General features: G+C 46.0%; 1 protein-coding gene across 3 annotated transcripts in view; it reads right to left on the reverse strand.

The window, feature by feature from the left end:
- The window catches only part of NGF (nerve growth factor), a 50,910-nt gene extending 29,396 nt beyond the window's left edge, over positions 1–21,514 (reverse strand). The window contains exon 1 of one of the 3 annotated variants that reach the window (XM_010371943.2): positions 21,466–21,514. The gene's annotated coding sequence lies outside the window, so the exon portion shown is untranslated. Of the gene's footprint in view, positions 1–20,726; positions 20,860–21,465 lie in introns of those variants that run through there. The other 2 variants (XM_010371946.1, XM_030936353.1) reach the window with 2 other exon arrangements.
- Between the last annotated feature and the right edge of the window lie 323 nt (positions 21,515–21,837).

Raw genomic sequence — 21,837 nt, forward strand, 5'->3', positions numbered from 1 at the left:
ACTCTAACTTAATGTTTTACTCAGATTACATAGTTTTAACCTAGAAATTCTCAAAGAAATTCAATATAATTTAGATTAAAGTTAAAATTCAGACCAATTGAAATAGTTGATTATCTAGAATTTTAAGGTAAAATTTTCTTAAAGGATATTGCATATTAAAAACAATTTCTAAACAATCTCAGAATTTGTTTCTGACAAGTTGAATACTATTTGGGAATTGGGTGTAATTTTCTCAAAAAACTATGTACAAGTCCAGATATGCCATGCTGCTTTTTAATTTCAATTCCCTCCTACTCAGAGATAATGAATGTTAATATTTAGGGTACATCCTTCCAGAATTGTCCATTGTATTCAAATTTTCATACTACTTTAGCAATCTAGGAGTGCTATATTTCACAAGGGCCTGGCCCCTTAGAGGGGATGTATGGAGAAGAGAAGGACTTTCTCTTACCCAGTTGGTAAAAAAAAAAAAAAAAAAAAAAAAATGCAGTTTTGCATGGTGGAGAGGGGATGGAGTCATGGCCCTTGTAATTTTCCAATGTGATGGCACTTGCGTGGAGCCACCATCTGTTTGCAGGGCAGCTCGAGTGTTGTGCATCTGATTTCAATAAGCTGGGCGAGCAGTTCCATCCTACAGTGCATTAGCAGGCAGGCACATCTGCTCCGTTTCCATGCTCCAGAAGCCAACGGAAAGTTAGTCTCAAGGAGCCCGTGGTCTAGCTTGACAACAGAAGAGAGTAGTTGCTGTTGGACCCTCTCCAATCCCTATGGAGGTCAGGTTTTGACCCGGAGCCTTTTGGAGCTTGAAAGCCAGGCTGGTATTGTTCTTTATCATTAGTTGTGTTGTCTCAATTAAGAAAAAGAAATCTATGAAGTCTGGATGCAGAATTCTCAAGTCTGGAATTCCTCCCACACATGGAAAACAAGACTCAGTCAAGGAAACAATGCCACTGTGTTTGTCACCCACATATTTGGGGATCTGACCACAGAGAATAATTTGTTCTTTATCAGAGTGCTCTTCACCTGGGATTGATAAGAAGTTGCAGCCAAGCTACAGTCAGGAGACCTTAGTCAAGTGACTCTGGCAGCAAAGCAAACACCGCGCTTACTGTGTAACTCGAAATGCATTCCTGCCACTGGCAGGAGTCCTGTGTTTACTGTAACATTTGGAAAATTATCAGCAATAAGATGTTTTATTGAACAATGTTTAGACAATGAGCATAATAACATAAACAAGTTAATTATTTCAATGTTAATAAGGAAAACATCCCTTCATCTTCAGACCACAAGCATTTCAGTGTAGTAAAATGATAGCCCCGGGCTGGCTCTCGGTGACTTGTAAAGTGGCTAATATTGGTCTTCACCTTTCCCTGTTCTGAAGGCTGCCCCCTCCACTGGGACCCCACCGTATATGCTCTCTCTCCTCTTCTGGCATTTCTATTCTCTCTTGGGGCCTCCATTCCATGGCCTGCAGGGGCTCCCAGAATGGGGGCTGCAGCTAGGCCCTGAGTAAGCTTTGTATGAATTAGAAGAAATGTCCCTTTCTCAGGTAGAGGCCGCTCCTTGCCAGGGGCATTGTTTGGTGAGCTGAGCCCCTACTCATCCCCTTAGCTAGATGCCCTAGACAGGACACAACCTGCACAGCTTTAATGGTGACTCTGCCCACAGTCCCTCTACCGAGAACTGGACAGTGCTTCCCCTCCAGGCTTTCTCACTGACTCTCACTGTCTGGGCCGGGACCCACAAATTATACTTTGCCAGTGGTGGGGACAGGGTCAGTGGATAATCCCAGGCTCCAAGGCAGTGTCAGGAAAAGGAGTAGCATGTGAGCTGTGCCGACAGGCCACAGCATAGGACAAAGGAGGAAGCAAGACCTGGGAGGGGGCAAAGCTTCTCTGCAAAGCAGCCAAGGGCCATCTTCATGTCCACCCACCTTCCAACAGTCTGTCTGCTCACCCTGCACCAGCCTCCACCCCTATATACTCTGTGATCTCCAACCATCCTCTCTTCTTTGTTGTTAGAGCCTTCAAATAGCAACTTTCTGCATCACTACATCCCTACCTCCCTGGCAGCCCACCTGCTGGTCCCTACTCTCCCAACAGTACGCCCTTCTGAGAGCCTTTCCCCTCAGCACACTCCTACCTGCTCCCCACTCCCAAAGATGCAGCTGACAAGCAGAATGAATTCAACACTAGCCATCAATAGCTGGCAATGCCACCTGGATCACTTCTCATTCTTGCTTTTGGGTGGAAGCCTCCTGGAGACACACGGTCGGCCCCAGTGTCACTTACAGCAGGGCTATGGCCAGATGCTATTGAATGGCTTCATGGGACTCCCCAGATTCATACTCTGCACATTCCTGCCTGGCTCTCACTAGAGTCCTGGCAGGGAGACACACAGGTCATATCCAGCATTTAAGTCTGACTAAAGGTCAAGATAGTAGATGGTTTGAGTTCCACAGTGCAGGGGGTGTCTTCTCCAGCATGGGCCAAGAATGAGAGTCACTCACTCCCTTCTGGAGCTGAGAAATAACCAGAGGGAAGGGAATTCTGTCCATCCAGGATGCCTGGTTTCTTTTCTTAACCAGACCCGGTGACTGGCCTTCTTCAAGATTCTCCATCTCATAGCCCCGTCTGGCTGCTTCCTTTGCACCCTGCACCACTGCAGACACTGTTGCTCTCCACATTCTGCCGGCACTGCAGACACACACCCACAAACACATGCTTACACACACACAAGCACACACACGTGTACATGTACTCACAGACACATACTCATGTACACATCTGTACACACACAGTTTGGAAACAAAGACACTGCTACTGCAAAACCCCCACCTCTGGGATTGCCACTCATCCTTGCTTCCTAACAGACTTAGTAAGAACTCAAAACTCACCTTTTCTTTTGGCAAATTTCTTTGGAGAAGTGGAATCGTAGTGGGGGTACACGGGTGGTAGCGTCAGTTGTTTTTAAAACTTGACCAAATCATACATAGTATGAACTCTAACCCCTACTCACCTGGCATTTCTGGTGCCTAGAAACAAACAAAAAAGGGCAGCAGTACCATCTCTTAAACCACATCCTCAGCTGGGCACTCAGCCCTGGTTCTTGTGCCCCCAACAGCCTGAGTTCTTCCTTATATTAAGGAAGAACAATGTCAGCCTAGCAGCCTCAGCCAGGCCCGGAATTCCTGAGGGGTCAAAGCCTGACTTGCGATCTGCCTGGCCAAGTGTCTTATACAGCACTGGGCAGGCGTGGGTGGTTGATAAATATCATTAGATGGCAAGGGGATGGCGAAGACCACAAGAACAGGCTCTTTCTTAGCTGTCTGGTATTAACTTGTTGGGATGTTCTGGAGCCTGGGAGAAGCCAGATGGCCCAGGGTCTGAAATAAACAGCCGCAAGGCCCAAGTCACTTATTGACAGTGCCTTTCTGGGAATAGGCATTTGGTAGAGTTTTTGCAGGAGCAGGACCAGGCCTTTGGTGGCTTAAAGGGCAGTGTTTGTGTCACCCTCAGTCTGAAAACAGGTGGAATACAATAGTCCCTCTTTATCTGCAGGGGATATGTTCCAAGACCCCCTGTATAAATAGTGCCAAATCCTATAAACACTATGTTTTTTCCCCAAACCTACATAACCTGTGATAAAATTTATACCTTAGGCACAGTAAGAGATAAACAACAGTGACAATAAAATAGAACAATTATAAGAAAATGCCAGCATCCCTACTTTTCTGCTTTGGGGCCATTATCAAGTAAAATAAGGTCTACTTGAATACCAGCACTGCCATACTGAAACAGTCCATCTGACAACCAAACCAGCGACTAAGTGGGTAATGAGTGACAGCCAATCTGACAACCAAACAGGCTACTAAGTGACTAAGGGGCAGGTAGCCTAGAGAGCAGACAAAGGGATGATTCACGTTCCGGGCAGAAAAGAGTGGGATGGCGCAATATATCATTACACTGTTCAGAATGATGCACAATTTAAAACATAAACTATTTATTTCTGGAATTTACCACTTAATATTTTCGGACCACAAATGATCCCAGGTAACTGAAACCTTGGAAAGCGAAACCACAGCTAAGCGGGCACCACTGTATATGAAGCCCATGAAGTGTTGGTAAAAAATGGCTCTACAAAGCAGAGGTGGCTGGAAGCCCTCACTTGGAGCATCTGCTGCTTTCTGCATGCGATTATCCCCAGTTTGGCCAATTCCAGGTTAGCAGTGTGGCCTCACTGGGAGTGGAGTTGGGAAGAGAAGCTTATGGTGGAGCAGGGGTGAGCCTGTGTGAGCTGGCTTCAGCCCGCCACTGTGTGAGATATTTTCCTGGAGGACTTCTCTTTATCTTTAGAGTATCCTTCTTCTCCTTTTCCTGCCCACTTTTCAGACCTCAGATGAATCATGCCTTCTTCTAAGAAGCCTGCTCTACCCACCAAGATGCAGCATGGACCAGCACGTGGAACTGTCCTTCATGACACTTAGCAGGTGGAAATGGTCATTTCTTTGCATGCCGACTGATTATCTTCCTGGCTAGTCTGTAAGACCCGTCAGGAGGGAGAGAATTATGTATGGTTTTTTTCCACCATTGTATCACCAGTGGTACATTGTATCACCAGGAGCACAGCTCCTGGTACAATGTTGGTGCTTCATAAATAGTTGATGAAAGAATGGAAGGAAAAAATGAACTGAGCCCTGGGCTGGGTGGGCTGTTACTAACACTGTGATTTGTAATCAAGGAAGGAACTTCATCCACCAGCTTTTTGGGGTTTTTTTCTCTTCTTTTTTGCATTTATTATAAACGAAAGGACTGAATTATTTTTCATTATTCTTTCAACACTAGGATTTTATGGATTTTTGAGTCCGAAAGGACTGCAGTTCTTTAATGTTTGCAGTTGTCTCAGAAATGGCTCCACTTTTGCATGGTGTGTGTGTGAGGTGTGTGTGTGTGTGTCATAGCCAAGGGCAGATGGTAGAGCATGCAGGAGGGGAGAAGGAACCTTATAATGAAATGTTTTCACTACCTTTTCATGTCCAAGGCCAAAGGGCCATAAAAGAATCTGCATGAAAGCCAGCCCAGTAGTATTAGATTCATCCCAGTGATTCTTTTCCCAAAAGGCTAATGTCTTCCTTGTAATTAAAACTGAAATAAGAAGCACCAAACAGATGGCAAGCCCCTTATGGGCAGGTGTAAATCTTAAATGTTCTTACAGCCCCCAAAAGCCCAGAGCAGTGCATGCACACAGTGAGGACGCAGCCATACTTGCTACATAATTAGCTTAAGATAGACATGGCCCTTGCAGTAAAAGTTCATCCTAACTACCAATTTTGGTGGACCCAAAATGTTTCTCCATTTTTCTGTTTGCTTAGGAACACGGACAAAATATCCTCACGGCATTTTATAAAGTTTTTGTACCTTTGATCATAAATGAGACAACCCTACAATTTACTTCTCCCCAAGTCCAAGGACACTAGAGAAACCTTGTCTCTGGAATTTCTTTTCTGTCCCTGCCCAGCCCTTTCTGGCAGGGCTCATGGCAAAAGCTAAGTCTGGGCACCTTGCCCTTTGCTGGTGCTGAATAAATTCCTTTCGGGGGTACAGATCCCTTGCTTTCATGACTATCCCAAGAATGAAGGGTGACAGCCAGGTGGGACCAACTCCAGGCCCATGGTAAGAAAGGAAAGGGGCTATTCCCTTTCTGTGCATAGCATGACATTGCCTTTACGTGTGACAAAGCCACCTGGAGGCTACAAGGAGTGGGCCCCAGAAATCTGTGGGAGTGATTTCTGGAGGCTATAAATGCCCTGTGACACTAAGAGACCTTTGGGGTGGGGGCTGCACTGTCCCCCCCCCCAAACTGTGAAATAGTGCCTTAGGAACCCAGGTTGGACCTGTCTAAATAGTGGCTTGACCAGCGTAAAGAGGTGACAGAGGAGCTAGCAAGGGAAGACTGGTTGTGATAACAACAGCTCTAAATTTTTTGAGGCTCGTGTGCCTGGAGCTATGTTAACCATTTTATAAGCATTGCTATATTTAATAATTATAGCAACATTATTATTACCCCCATTTTGCAGCTGGCTTAATGGGGTTTAGCCCACAAATGAGTGGTCAGTCACCATGATGCCATGGCAATGACCTTCTGCATTCCTTGCATGGGGATTTCCTCCCCATGTTTTAGACTCCACTCTCCTGCCCTCTCACTTTACATAGACCTCAAGCTCCAAAACATTCCCATGAGTCATTGACTAATGTCTGAAATCTTACTTTCCAAGATTTTAATAATATAATGAGAGTAGCTGCCATTTGTTGAACAGCTTTTATGTGCCAAGCACAGTGCTAAGTGTTACATGTGTTCTCTTCTTACAATCACTACTTTATAAGGGAGTATTATTATTATTCTGGTTTTACAGTTCAGGAAGCTGAGAATCAGAGGGAGTTTATACAAGCTATTGCAAGTCACATTGTTAGCAGGAAGGAAGGACCAGGGTCAGGCTTTTGCTTGGTCCATTGTTGCTGAGTGGGGTTTATTAACGTTCTAACTGAGAGAACTTGACAGCTGCTTAGAATCTGCCCCTGGGATGAGTATGGGTCTAAGCCTTCATCAGCCCTATATTTCTTAGTAGGAATGAAGATCCAGAAATCATGTTTCAACGGAGCAGAAGTTTGAGAGTATCAAATCTGTGTCTACCAAGAAGAGGACCTAACGATGGAAGGGGATCCCAAAGACCAGTTGGCAGATGGGTTTTGTGAATGAAAAGACAAAGTGGCCTGTCAGCAGCAATCTGAGGAAGCAGGAGGGGATGGTCAGCACAGGCTGTTTTATGACTTCTGAGGCTGTGGGACAGGCAACCTTATCACAGCCTCAGCCCTGCAAAGCACACGGTGCCCAGGCAGCTGAGACTACGTCTGTGGGAAAATCCATATTTCTATGGACTGAGTCAGGCTAAATTAAACATGAGGGTAATTTGACACATCTGAATTTCATCACCATTATATCACTCTGTAGACCTTGTAAATTTTCATAATGACATTTTTGTTAGGTTGGAGTAAGCTGTCTGCATCTTAGGTGTGTTACTTTAAAACTACATTAACAGACTAATAAAATGAGGTGTTGGCCAGCTAATCACATGTAGTCATCTCCTTAGAAGGATCCAGGCAGCAAAATGAACCAGAGTTATGAGTAAGTGTCCTGAGGTGGCTCTGAGGGCACAGACCCTGACCATACCCTTTCTCTTGGAGACAATATCAGGATGGCCAGAGCTGTGTACATGCCACCAGGCATCCCTCTCCCGTGGGAGACTGTGATCTACAAACCCCAGAATTTGTATAACCTGGAATCCTGGGACCTTGGAAATATGATCTATGACCTGTTGTGCTCACTTCATCTCCCTTAAGAACTGGACATCAATATCATTACTTTGAGATGGCACAAGAGGCTTACCTGGATGGAAGTGAACACCCACCCATCACCTGGCATTGCTAAGCACTGTTACATGTGGTGTTACTGTCATGACTTTCTAAAACTGAAGAACAAGAGCAATGTTTGATGATGGGTCAGAGCATTTGGAATCAAGACTGTCCTGGAATTAACTGTGTTTGTCATAATGTCATGTTTCTCATGTGGTACCAGCTCTATGTGGGTCACTATGTCTAAACAGGACTCTGTCTCTGCCAGGCTACATGAAAGGTTTGATTTTGTCCCTTATCTGCTTTCCATTTCATAGCTTCCTCAATTGACTCCCTACCCCAGGATGAGCCAACCCAGAGACTTTCCTCTGGAGCTGTCTGCTTGTCCTTCCCTGGTGCCTCCCTTCCCTCTATACTGGGTTCCATTCCTGACCTGAGCCAACCTGAGCTTCAGCTTCTCTTTCCTGGACCTGCTTCTCTCATACTCACTTTCTTTCCTGGTTCCTCTCCTCCATCAGAGCCTGGACCCCTGAGCCCTACAGCTTGGGTCTCTGTCCTATCACAGGTTAAAATCCACAGCTGTCTCTAACCGACAAGAAGGCTATGCTGGGTGCATATATGCTTGAGAGGAAGCCCCTCTCCATTTTAGGGCCAGCTCATCTGGTGGGATGGTGTACTCCGGAAACTCACAGGGCAGCCCATGGCAGGTCTCCTCCGGAGAGCATTCCCTGAATTACTAGATCCTGCTGATCTCTTCTCCTAACCTTCTGTCATAGGCCGTGCCTGTGCTATCCTTGTCAGTTATTTGCTGAATTACTCATTTGACAAAGACTTATAGAGCTCCTACTATGTGATGAATGGATCCCTTGATGAACATAGCAAAGTTCCTGCCCTCATTCTTATGTTCTTGTGGAGGAGACAGATAGTAGCATAAGAAAACAAATCATAAAATTAAGTATTAAAAAATAAGTAAGAGAGGGTGGGAGAATAGAATGGCAGGGCTTGGTGGCGGTAGGATAGATATTTTAGATTAGGATGATCAAGAGGTGATAGCAGACCTAAATGTTGATCAGAAGCTAACCATGTGAAGATCTGTGGGTAAGAGTGTCCCAAATAGAGCAAACAGTGAGTACAAAGGCCCCAAGACAGTAACAAGGTTGGCATGTTGAAGACATCGCAAAAAGGTCAGCATGGTCACCACACAACCACAAGGGGAGGAGTGATTAAGATGCTGGAGATGGTCAGGGTCCAGATCGCATAAGGCAGGTTTCCTCCACCCCAGAACTATCAACATTTTGAGTCAGATGATTTTTTTGTTGCAGGTGCTTGTCCTGTGCATGTTGTTTTGCTGCACCCCTGGCCTCTACCCACTGGCTGCCAGTAACACCCCTCAAGCCTCCACCATCCTCTTAATGACCACCAGAAATGAGGTGGTCACAGATATTGCCAAATATCCCCTAGGAGAAAAATCACCCCTATTTAAGAACCACTGAACAAAAGCCATGGCAAGATAATTTTATTCTACATATAATGGAAATCCATGGGAGGCTCAGAGCTGGGAAATACCATTGCAATTTACATTTTTAAAGGGCACTCTGGCTGCTATTGGCCTAAAAGAAAAACGACAACAGAGGCAGGAGATGCAGTAAGAGGTCTAGGTGAGAGGCGACCCTGGCCCAGATTAAGGAGGCAGCAGTGGGACTGTAAGAAGTGGTTGGATTCTGACTACATTTTGAAGGTGAAGCCAACAAACTTGCTGGTGAATTGGATATAAAAGGTGAGAGGGAAGGCAGAATCAAGGATGGTTTCTGGATTATTCTGTGGGAATAATTATGTCATTATCTAAAGCAAAGACGACTAGGAGAAAAGTAGTTTGGGGATAAAAAGAAATTCTAAATTTGAGATGTCCTTTAGACATCCAAGTGGACATGCCAGTAGAATATAAGAGTCTGGGGCCCAGGGGAGAGGTCCAGACTTGAAATGAACATCCGGAAGTCGTAGACCGTAGCTCATGCCTGGGGAGGATGAGATCATCCAGGAAGAGGGCGATCTAGAAAGGAAAGCTAAGCTCCAGGGAACTCCATATTTAGAGGTCCAGAGAATAAGGACAAGCCAGCAAAGAGGCCAGGGAGGAGGACTAATGAGGGAGAAGGGACATTAGGAGAAGAGACAGGGACATGTGTATCCCCGAAGCGTTCTGGCACTGTTGTTACTTCTGCCTTAGACTGAGTAGTTGGGGAGCTCCCCAGCCACTCGTTTGTGTTCAATGGTGGCGGCAATGGTACTATATCCAAGTTTTAGACAACCAAATGATTGAGCAAAAGCTACCTTGGTTAATCTTTAGGAAATAAGTGCTACTGATCCCACTTTACAGCTGAACAAACTGAAAATCAGAGCACTATAGCAACTTGCTTTCCATCACATGCATTTTAAGCACGACTCCTGGGACTGGAACCCTGGAAAGCCTGTTTCCACATTCATGCTTTTTCTATGGTGCTCTTGGCCTCTGCCTCACAAGGTTCTGCTCAATGCCTGGCACAGGCCTCCATTCTGACCATGGCAGGAATACCTCAACTCTGCCCAGGTTTATGTGAGTGCATCTACATTTGTTACTGCGTTTGGAATGGACCAGCAGGAGCCAGAACTGCTCAATACCAGAGCAAGTGACTGTCAAGATCCCTCATGCAACTAAGACCAGAGCTAGCACTAGGACCTGGAGTTTCACACTCCTGGTCCAGGTTTTCCCATCTTACCTTCTGTGTCTACAACCAAGTTGTTTCCCCATCCATCAACCATATCCAATGCAACAGCTCTAACAGATATGCGGGGGAAGTAGCATTATTCTCATTTTCCAGATTAAGAAATAGAGGCTCAGAGAGGTTTTGTAATTTGCCTAAATTATACCACTAGTAAGATTCTGAATCAGGAATAAATTCCTCATCTCTTAAATCTAGGTATTAGTGAATTGAAATAATCTACCCCTGACATAGCCATTTGTTTTTATTTCTTACATAATAACTTTCCCAAACCACAAAAGAAAGAAGATACAAACAGATTTTTCTAGACACCAGTATTGCCGGTCAGAATTCTGTAATAGGTTCACAGTCATTTAAGAAGTCAAAATGACTGGAAGATGAACATTTTGTGCACTGTGTCAACTTAAAATTATTATTTTTTGGCTTAATCATAAAGATGCTTTAAAAAAAACCTTTGAAACATATTTGTGTTGCTTTATTAAGCTCTCTGCTTTCTGACATCTCCTGCTCTTTTTTGGAAAAGTTCAAAAACAACAGCACTTGAAAACCCCACCCCCAAAATATTTTCTTTCATTTCCAAGACACAGAGATGCTGACACATGGGCATGAAATCTGAAGTCAGGCTTTGGAGTCTGACCTCTTCAAAATAGAAAATGAAAACATTTCTAGTGTTCACACTTTCCCTGTGAAAACACAAACACAACACTCTTGAACCCAGGTGGAAAGAAAGGTAATTCATTTCATGAGTAAGAAACATTCTTAGTGGCGTGTCGTTTCAGGGGCAATTGATTCCATTTGTCATTTCAAGTTTCAGAAAGGGTGGAAATACACTCCCCGCCTCCGCCTTTTGAGCACAATAAAAGTAAGTCAGCATTTGCTTTTTCCTTTAAAAACAGGTGCAACAGCAATGAATTTAAACATCTCTCTGCTGGCTTGTTTGCAGTCCACTCCAGCTCCCTGGTGCTTGGTTCAGTATCATCCACCTGCCTGGGAGGTGGGGGCAGGGCATGATGTGACAAATGTCTCTCTCCTGCTATAAATGTTATTTAAAAGGTGCAACTGGCTTGGTGACATTAATTTTACAGGCAATAGTGGAATGAGCAGTGGAGAGAAGAGGATACACTTAAAAGATGAAAATTATCTCTAGAAGCAGGTCTCTTTTCTTGCCTTCTGTCCCACTATCTTGCAAACCTCAACTAGAGATATCTTAGCCACCTAAAAAGGAGCATTAAATCTTTAGTTTGGACAGGAATTCAGCATTTGAAAGGAGATGTCGCTAATAATCCTCTATGAGTACTAGTGGTGAAAATGGGGCCCAGTGGGAGGGCATTTTACTAGGAGAGAGTTGGAATGAGCCCTGGGGGAACAAGGGTGAATACAGAATGGGGGCAGGCTAAGCCTACGTGAGAACTAAGAGGTAGGCAGTTTGTCATCACTGATCTGTTCTCAGAGGCGACATCAGCCAGGCTCTCAAGAAAATTGGGACTGTCACCTTTGTGGCCCTAAGTAGAATCTTGGTGTGGGTCACTCTTTCACGTGCCCTCCACTGGGAACCAGAGGTCCGAGGTCAGTGATAGATTGCTCACTGGGTTGAGGGCTGGAGTTAGGATCAGGGTTTACCTGAACGTGTCAGCTCCAACATTCACATTAAGAGCCTTTAAACTGTTTATACCAGGGGAGAAATGTAAACCTTCCGCATTGTGGCAGCCTGGAGCCTCGCTCAGGAGAAAATGTTAGACTCTCTGCTCTGGGCAGAAACTTCTTTAGAATTTTGACAATATCAACATTTTAATGGCATCTTAGCCCTGTTGTTCTTATAAAAATATACTGAAGGGGAAGGATATGATTTTGTGGGAACAGAAGCTCCTTCCAAAGTCACTGAACCCACACTAGGACCAAAGCGTTTATTCCAGTGGCAAGGCCAGGAAAGGCCATGCTACTCCCTGTTAGTGCCCAGTGACAGGGAGGGGGATGTCCTGTGCCCCTTGGACAATTACTATTATGGTCATGCTTGGGGAAAAGAATCACAGAAAGATGGCTTTGCAAGCATGAAATGGGAGAAAGACAGTGCAGAATGTGGGGCCAAAGACAAGATATGATTATTGTTGCTTCTTTGCTGTGTTTGCTAGAGAAAAAGCAAACCTTAGGTATAAAAACATTGTCAATAGTTCTGATGAGGTTGAGTAGTTACAAAGAAGATAAGAAAGAGGGAGGAGGAAGAGATAGAAAAGGAAAAGAAGAGGAGAAGGAAGTAGAAAGAGGAAGAGGGGAAGGGAAAAGAAGAGGAGGAGGAAGAGGAAGAGAAGGAGAGGAAGAAGAGAAAGAGGAGGAACAGGCAAAGGGAAGGCAGATAATGACAGCAGTTCTCACTTACTGAGGGTGTCCTTGGTGGCAGTCACAGAACCTGGTACTTCATACATCTTTGTCACTTAATGTACACAACAGCTGTACAAGAATTACAGCTGAGGACACCTTACAGATGAGGACACTGATGCTTAGAGAAAGAAAGTTACCCAAGATCACACAACTGCAAATCACAGACTTGGGACTTAACCTCAAGCTTGCCTGGCTTCAGAAGCATCCACTGTTTGGAATAATGCTGTTGTCTATGCCAGTGGCTTTCACACTTTTTTTGACTATGACTTATAGTAAAAAACCACATTTTCTATTATGAGCCAGTTTGCATATATATGTATATGTACATATATACAGTATAACTAAAACAAAAGTGTCATAAACATTTTCCCTTGCTATATGAAATGCATATTAATTTTTGAAAATGTTACTCTATTCTCTCTCATTTTTTTTCCCTAATGAGAGTTGCACACTAAGTTGATTGCATAACCTGATGATAGGTCTCAACCTGTATTTTGTTTTCTTTCCTTCCTTCCTTCCTTCCTTCCTTCCTTCCTTCCTTCCTTCCTTCCTTCCTTCCTTCCTTCCTTCCTTCTTTCTTCCTTCCCTCCCTCCCTCCCTCCTTTCTTTTCTTTCTTTCCTTCCTTCCTTCCTTCTTTACCTTTCTTTCTTTTTCCTCCTTCCTTCCTTCCTTCCTTCCTTCCTTCCTTCCTTCCTTCCTTCCTTCCTTCCTTCCTTCCTCTCCCCTCCCCTCCCCTCCCCTCCGTCCCTCTCTCTCTCTCTCTCTTTCTCTCTTTCTTTCTCCCTTTCTTTCTTTCTTGACACAGGGTCTCACTTATGTTGCCCAGGCTACAGTGCACTTGTATGATCATGGCTCACGGCAGTCTCAACCTTCTGGGCTCAAGTGATTCTCCCACCTGAACCCATCTTGTAGCTAGGACTACAAGTGTATGTCACCACGCCTGGCTAATTTTTTTATTTTTATTTTTGTAGACATGGGGTCTCACTATGTTGCTCAGGATGACCTTAACTCCTGGCCTCAAGTGATCTTCCCGCCTCAGACCCCCAAGTGCTGGGCATGGGCCACACACCCGGCCTTCAACTTGTGAAAACATTTTCTTTTCTCTGCTCTATGGCAGTTGATTAGAAGTGTCCTTGAACTCCTGCTTGATGTCGGTGGATGCCGGGCAGCCTCTCGCTCCTGAGGCATGCAGCTAATTGTATACTCTGGACCATCCCTCTGGCAAGAGGACATCATTAATAAAATATTTCAGAAATTACAAATATCTGACAAAGCCATTTGCTTGGAAAAGAGTCAATCCAGGAAACCATCCAGAATATATAATCACTGATCTCAGGCACTGACTGCTAATATTTTAGGCAACTGATGTATGCTTTAGCAAAAGAAACTATTTTCTCTGATTTCAGAACCTAAAGAACTCATCTGTTCTGAAAGGCTACACACAGTCACCATCTAACAATAAATGGTAAAAGAAAAGAAACATGCAAGGTGTTGTGGGGACTCTATCAATCCACCCTCCAAAGTAGTGCTGTCTTTCTCAATTTGGGGTGAATACAACCAGGATCTGAAATTAGACTGCTTTTCAGAGGAGCACGTACATCTCCACCCTGGTTTAGGATTTCAGGAATGATTTTGTTTCAGCAGCTAGGGGCAGTGGCAGGGTTGGCTGAATCACATTTAGGTCATGGAAAGTGAAGTCTGATCAGGTGGCTCAGCTCGAGTCAGCCCTGATGGGCTGTGGACGTGGTGACTTCACTCCAAGCAATGTGCACGCTAATTGAGAAAACATGTTCTTGTGATGGCCTCATGCAAAAATCCAGATTTACGAATTTTTTTTTTATTCCTAAGAATTCCTTAAATATTTGCCGTGCGTGTCTATACAGCCTCCTGGAGCACTTCTCCTCCTTACTGAGTAGGGTTGTGTTTTTCTGCTGTGGCCCAGGTCAGGGTTTTAAAGGTTGGGATTCTGACAAAGGGCAACTGGGCAAGCAGCCACAGGCCTCAGGGAGAAGCAAGAAGAGGGCAGGAGAGGAGAAAAATAACCCAGACCTCCTGTGCTTTTCCTGGGGCAGAAAAAGCAATTCGAAATCCTTGAAAAGCAATTGTCTGCAATGCTCAATGAGGGGGTCCCCATCGGGAAGGGGGCCTCAGCTTACTGGATATTGGCTACATTCTGGACTCAGCAGTAAGAACTTTCCAGTACTCTTTCCTTTCCCCTTTACAATTGCCCTCAAAAATCAGTCGGGCATCATGATTCCCTTTTACAGATGAAGAAACTGAGGCTTATAGGGGTTAAGTTATGTGCTCACAGAGCTAATGAGAAGTGAACTTGGACTTAAATCCAGTTCTATCTGACTAAGTGCCAGGACTCCTGTAAAATCCTACCTGCCTGTGGGACAACCCCTCACTCCCCTCCGAGAAGCCTCCCTGAAAAAGCCTTCTTGACATCCAGACCCCTTCCCTCTTGGAGGTCATATAGTCACGGAATTAGTACTAATCCTACTTCCAGTTTTGATACTGCTTGCAATTGCTCCGTGTGTTAATTTAGACAAGAAGATAAAAAAGCCTGCAGACAAGTTTTGTTTGGTCTGTACTGATGTGTGGAAAGTGAAGAAATTTCAAAGTTTTGGCTTTTCAATCTCAAAGTTTTGGCTTTTCTTGAAAAGTTCTCGAAGAGATCTGGCAATATTGGACCTACAATCCTTTAGAGCAATGGTTGGCCTGCCCCTTAACAATGAGGCATAGCCTCTCTGGTTTTTCACAGCCACAGCGATCTCTGGCCTCAGCTCATTTATATTCTCTGATGAGCCACTAAGCCTTTTAGTTATGACTTCTGAGCAAGCTCCTTGGGGCAGGATCATGATTTATATTTATTTTGAGTTCCCACAGTGCCCAGTGTCCCAGATAACATATTAATAAGAACGTTAATTGAGAGAAGGAAATCTATTCAGTACCCTGATATATGGTGGGCCCCCTCCCCTGTGGGGCGAGGACTATCTTCCCGTTTAACCACAGGTTCTGTGTAATTCAGCAAAGCTGCTTAACCCTTGGCTCTTGGTCTGGGAGAGCACAAATGCCCCACTGCCATAGCAAAATTCACTTTCTCTTTCTTTTCTTGTAAACTTGAAGAATTCCTAAGACACTTAAAATCCTAAAGACACAGAGGAGTTGTTATGTGGAGTAAGGAAGCAAAACACTCTTAAAGCTGCCAGCAAAAATGGTCATTCTCAAGAAATGCCTTATTTAGAGAATATTGCATAACATTTCTGAAATAAAAGTCTGAGGAGAAGTTTGCCTCTGGAAGAAAATTACAGGAGAACCTCCGTTGAGTCTTCTCTTACCCAGCCATTATGAGGTGAAGATAATATGCAAGATGAAATGTTTGGTTAAAATTCTATCAAAATGAGAATGTTAATTACAGAAGGTTAAAATATCAGTGAGTAAATTCTTAGACAAGTCTTCAATGCAAACAAAAAGATTTCTCCTCCCAATGCAGAAAAGCTTTATATGCACAGATACATAAAAAAATACAAAAAAGATGTTATCCTACCTGAAATTAAAAAAAAAACAACCATGCAGTGGGGGCTCCCCTCAGATCAGCCCTTCCAAGGGAGAAGGGGAGGGGAGGAAGCTCATGTTCATTGGTCGAACTTCTTTTTCTGAAAGTGTTCTCCATAATCCAAAGGGAGCCTGTCCCGCTTGGCATCACCCATACACAATGGGGGTTCAATACACAGTCATCCATAGTGATGAGGCAGTACCTCAATCTGTTGACCTCTCAGCCAGGTCTGCTCAGATCCAAAAATGGGTTGGCATTTCACTAGACTGAGTAAGTGAGACATGCAAGTCACTCTATTACTAATGAGGGTTGTAATCCATCTGTACTGATGAAGAACTGAAGACAGGACAGTCTCCTCCACCCCCTAACGTGGGCAAGGGCTGAGCTCTTCAGACCATCCTCTCTGGGCTCACTTAGCAACCGCACACGGAGGGGAAGTGACCTGTACCACCAACTCTGACTTCTGAAGGAACAGCCAAAAGAGATGGGAAAATCAGCCCATCTGTACTGATAGCAAATACTTCGTGGTTATTGGGAAACTATTTCTGTAGTAGTGGACTGAAACTACCCAATGTGGAAGGGCTTCTGTGTGACACTTGGGCGGTTCATTCCCACTGACTTCATAGCCAGCTTCTTTCATTTGCAGGGCTCTCCACCTGCAGAAGCCACCACAGGCGGTGCCAAAAGTGCTAAAACATCTCAATCTGCTTAGCCTAGTGGTGGATTTTCAGGGAAATCCTGACTGTCTGACTCTGACTAATAGTACTACTAATTAAAAAAAAAAAAAAAAAAAGACTTCCCGCACGTGAATGCGTTGGCTACGGTCTTAGGCAATTCAAAAGCATTGTTGCCAGTTCCACCTGACAGATTTCATCATCAGATCAACCTCATTTGGGGAGGGAGCTCCTTAAGACTCTCTCTTTCTCTCTTTCCCTCCCTCCTTTCCTCACTTCCTTCCTTCCTTCCTTCCTTCCTTCCTTCCTTCCTTCCTTCCTTCCTTCCTTCCTTCCTCCCTCCCTTCCTCTCTCCCTCCCTCTCTCTCTCTCTTTCTTTTTTTGTTTCTTTCTTTTATTTTGCTCATTTGAAATCAGCACCAAGCTCTGCAGTTCATTTTCACTCCTACTTGTAATGAGTTGGGCATGAGTAGAAAGCATGTGTTCCTATAATACCCTCCTGTCCTCTGAAGACTTTATTCGTTTTAACTCTATGTACTATAAATAAACTAATAGTTCTATTTTCTGTCCCCCAATGAGACCTTGAGGCAGAGGTGAGAATAACGAGCTATTCTACTTGAGAATAAACCCAGTGCTACAAGCACCATCCATCAAGTGTAGTGTTGCTAGCCTTTTTTTCAATGAAATGTCACATTATCAATTCTCATTTATTTTCGCAGCTTGGGCACAGTTGTATTAATTTGATGTCAACATGCACTCATGTTGTATTAAGTGCGGTCAGTGCTGGGGGCTTCTGCTTCAGGGAAGGAACCTCCTGGTGCCAGAGTGTGATCCACTTAGCAAAGGAGGGAAGGATTTCCTCCCAGTGCTACAGACTCCACAGGCAGGCAGTCTGCCTGTGTTTTTAATAACATACGGCAGAGAAGGAAGCTGCCATGCTCTAATAGCACCTGTCCCTTCACCTTACTCTTTCTGGTTTTCTTTTCCCATGGGTCATTTGTAGTCCACTTCACTCACAAAAGGCAAAGGATAACACCTGCTGGGACTACAGCACTGAGGATCCTGCTGATGGTGGCCTAGAGTCTGATTTGTTGGCTCCTGGAGGATGAAGCCCAAGGATTGACTTCTGAAGCCCCAATTTGATGATTAACCACAGAAACCCCAACAATAGGGCCCTTGTTGGTAATTTCCAAAAGACTTCTCAACCGGGAGCAACATTATCTTTGAATACACTTAGCCCTCTATGAGGGGCATTTGGGGTTGTCACTACGACTTCTGACATTTAGGAGGTGAGGCAGGGATACTAAACTATCTGCACTGTGCAGATTGGTCACACTTAACCAAGAATTGTCCCAAAATGCTGACAGCTCCATTCAGAAACAATATTAATCCAATATACTTGCCTAGTGAGTTGGGAAAGTGAGACCTGAGAAGTTTAGCGACTTGCTCAAGGTCACAAAGCTACTTCCCTTCCCTTCTCCCAAGTGAGGAAACTATAACAGGAAGTTTACCCGAAATATAGGAGAAGAAAATCAAGGGATCATCCTAACATTTTAATCTGATTCCTACTGTGTCATAGTCTGAGGCCTCAAAAGCATGTAAAGTAGCCCAGAGAGGAGCAATGAAAACATCACCAACCACCAGAAAGTGTTCTCCATTGCATGCTTTCATTCTTCTGCTCTTTGTTAAACTTTGTGGCTGAAGTTTTATTCTCCTTGGCTCAAATAGTGACATTTCCATGCTTCTGCACACCCTAATAAAAGACCGAGGACCCCAAAGCCTCAGTTTCTCCATTCACATATCAGCCTCAGGATCATCCTGGTCTGACTGCTATTTGGAGTTAGGATCTTAACTGTTTCCCCACTGTTATCAAGCGAGGTCTCATGGGAATGGACTGGGGAAGGGTCTTTCATCCTCATTTATTTACCCAATGCCAGCGGACACAGTTTGCTCAAAATGGTCCACCACAGAATTGATTTCTCGGAACTGGCTAAGCCTGAGAGCTGATGGTTTGTGAGATCAGAGTTGATAGTCAAAGAAACACACAGGAACTCTTTCTGTGTCACAGAAAGGTGTTTTCTGGGAGCATGGGTTGTTTGCACACAGATATCCAGAGATTTTACGCAAGACCTCAGCAAACCTTCCATTGCTTCCTGAGAGCAGAGAATTTGCTGCCAGCAAAGGTCTCTAAGGCTTGCTCCAGACTATGAAGTCCGTGAAAGTTCTTACTGGGAAAAGGTAAATGGCTGGGTCTCTGGTCCGGGTCTGGCACTGACATCTGCTTGGGGATCTGGGCCTTGGCCCTGCTCCATGCCCGGTAGAGAAGAACAGTGGCTGAATCTCTGGGTAGTTTCCCTGCTGCTCTGATGCAGGGTGCTGCAGTAAAGCACTCTATGAATGAGCACAGCAGGAGTGCTCAGCACTCTTTAAAAAGTAAAGTTGTGTGATTTTTTTCATCAGTTTAATCTCAGTAATGATGAGAAACTTCCCTCGGGCTCCAGCCCTGCCCTGCCCTACCCTACTCTCCCTGCTGATGTCGGCAGCCAGGGCCCCCTTCTTGTCCAAGGCACAGATTTCTCCCTGAAAGAGAATGAGAATGTGAAGCCTCATCCCTTGCTCCCACTGGCCCTTGGGGCAGGGGAGTTGTGGGGTGGGCAATAGGAGAAGGCAAGAACCCCATTCCTTGGCAAGGGTTAAAAGCAGGGAAAGAGCCACCAACACTGGGATGACTGCCCTGAGTGGGCCCAGTTCATTTCTCTGATGGGCCTGGGCTGCTGGAAATGCAGTGGTGCCAGCAGCTGGTTCTAAAATCCTCTGAGGTGCTCCTATACTTCTGTCAAATTAGTGTTCTCATGCCCCAGTGATCTTGGCTTCCCATTTTTGGTGCTTCTTTTTTCCCTTTACCTGCATGAAGATGTTGGGGAAAGAGTGGGGTAGGAGTTTGGCAACATGTGGCATTAACCCTATCCCCCTTCAACAAGAGGAATGTTCACTTTCTATGTGAGTCAATTACAGCTAGGCCAGTCTCAGCCCCCAGACCCGCCCGTCTCCTCTGACCCTCTGGGAACATTGCCCGTCATGAATTAACACTTGGGTTGATCAGGTTGACATATGACTTATTCAACAAAAGAGACCCATCAGGTTTGATATAGCCTTTCTTCTGTGACTCTGCAGAGGGAGAAAGTTTCAGACACTCAGGAGGAAACTGTAAACACAGGGTAAGAAGGGCTGGCAGGGCCCAATGGCTGCTGCCCTTCTGCACTGCCTAGAGAAGGGGAAAGATTCCCCTCCAGTAGCCTTAACTGACAGCTTCAAGAGTTTGAAGACCCTGGAGAGAAGTTACCGATGGGGCCTCCACTGTCATTTCTGCATTTGCAGAGTGCAGCTGGCTGTGCATGGGTTGGGGAGGAGGGGACTGGCACTGGTAGTGGGTGTGCCCAGAGGATGGAGCCAGGACAATTAATCAAGTGCCTTTTCTACAGGATTTCCATTGGCCTTGGATGACAGATGGGGCAGAGGCACCCAGGAGAGCACTATTTTGGTTTCCAGCTGGGAACGTGCACTAAGTTTTCCTTAATACCCACAGCACCCAAAAGGCTTTGCTGTAATACACTTTAATGCATGAAACACTCATAAATTATCCTTCGAACTGTTACAACTTCCAACCTGGAACAACTTGGAAAAACCAGCCTAGCAAGCAGGCTCTTTTTTAATCTCTCAAATCACAACAGAAGAAAAAGTTCAAGCACGAAACACCTTCCTTAAGAATCTCGGAGTTTTTTTTTTTTTTTTAGAAGGAGGTCTGTAATTAGAGGGAGCTAAGCTGCTTGTTTCTGCTGGCTCAAAGTTGCAGGTCCCTGACCCCTGAGTCCTCTCTCCCTCTCCTAGATCCTCCTTGCCTGAACCCAAGGCGCTGCCCGCCCCAACCTTCCACGCCCGCTTCTCCCACACCTGGCAGCAGACAGCTGGAGATGAAGCGTGTGACCCAAGTGGCACGGCTGAACCTTGGCGACCTCGACCTGAGGTTGTCCAACGCGGCTCCGTGGAGGGCCCCGGTACGCCGGACGGACCCCAGCATTGGCTCGCAGACTTCCTGGGTTAACCCCCGGGGCCCTCAATCACGACTCCCAGCCCTTCCGAGACGCGCGGAGGGAACTGCCCTAGGTCTAGCGCGCCCGGTTCCGCTCGTCCCCCTACCTGGGAGCAGCGCAGCACTTTCCTGACTCCGCGCTCACCTCAGCCAGCGCGCTCTGCGCTCCCCCCGCGGTGCTGGCCGCCACTCCTCCCGCCCCGGCGCGCCAGCTGCCGGCGCATCCCTCTCCGTGCCCATTCGCTCTCCCTCACTTGCGCGTTATCCACTTCTAGCCCTCGAGCTAGACCCTGGCATGGCCGTGGGCTTCTGCAGGCGCCAAGGCTGCTCCCTGGACCGCCGGCTATCCCGGGACTAGGAACTCCACGACGAGAACGAACGCTGTTCCCGCGGTCCGACTCGTCCTCCCGCGAGGGTCCCGCGCCCCCACACCCACTCGGGACATTTCTCAGGGCTGCTCTTGGGCCCGCGGGAGCCTTGGGGATAACCAGAGAGCTCGCCAGACCAGTATCCTTGCATACTCTCCCGCGAAGCCCAGCCACCCCGGCCCGCGCCCGCGCTGCGCCCCTCTCGGGATCGGCTCAGGGCAGCCTGACTCACCGCTGCGCTCCCCTCCGGCTCCCAGCGCTCTCTGCTGTGCCGGAGCGCAGAGCTGCTCTCACACAGGCTTCTTGAATTCTTAGCCCCTCCTCCCGTACTCCTGAGTCACACGCTCCAAATCCTGGCCCCCATCCCTCCCCTCCCCACCACCAGCCCCGCACCTGCTGTGGCTGGGCGGTGGTGCCCGGCTGGAGGGGGTCCTGGGGACTAGAGGCGGATCGCTCCTGGAGGGCTGGCCAGACCCAGCCAGAGAAGGACTTTAAACTTCCAGAGGTCAAAGGGAAACCCACTGGGGTCTGAGGGGCCGCGCGCGCAAAGCCGGGAGGGGCATTTTCTGGGGCACCGGCGGGGGTCGTTGGGCCGACTGGTTGG

This window comes from Rhinopithecus roxellana, chromosome 8, assembly GCF_007565055.1.
Source record: "Rhinopithecus roxellana isolate Shanxi Qingling chromosome 8, ASM756505v1, whole genome shotgun sequence".
Lineage (NCBI taxonomy): Eukaryota > Metazoa > Chordata > Mammalia > Primates > Cercopithecidae > Rhinopithecus > Rhinopithecus roxellana.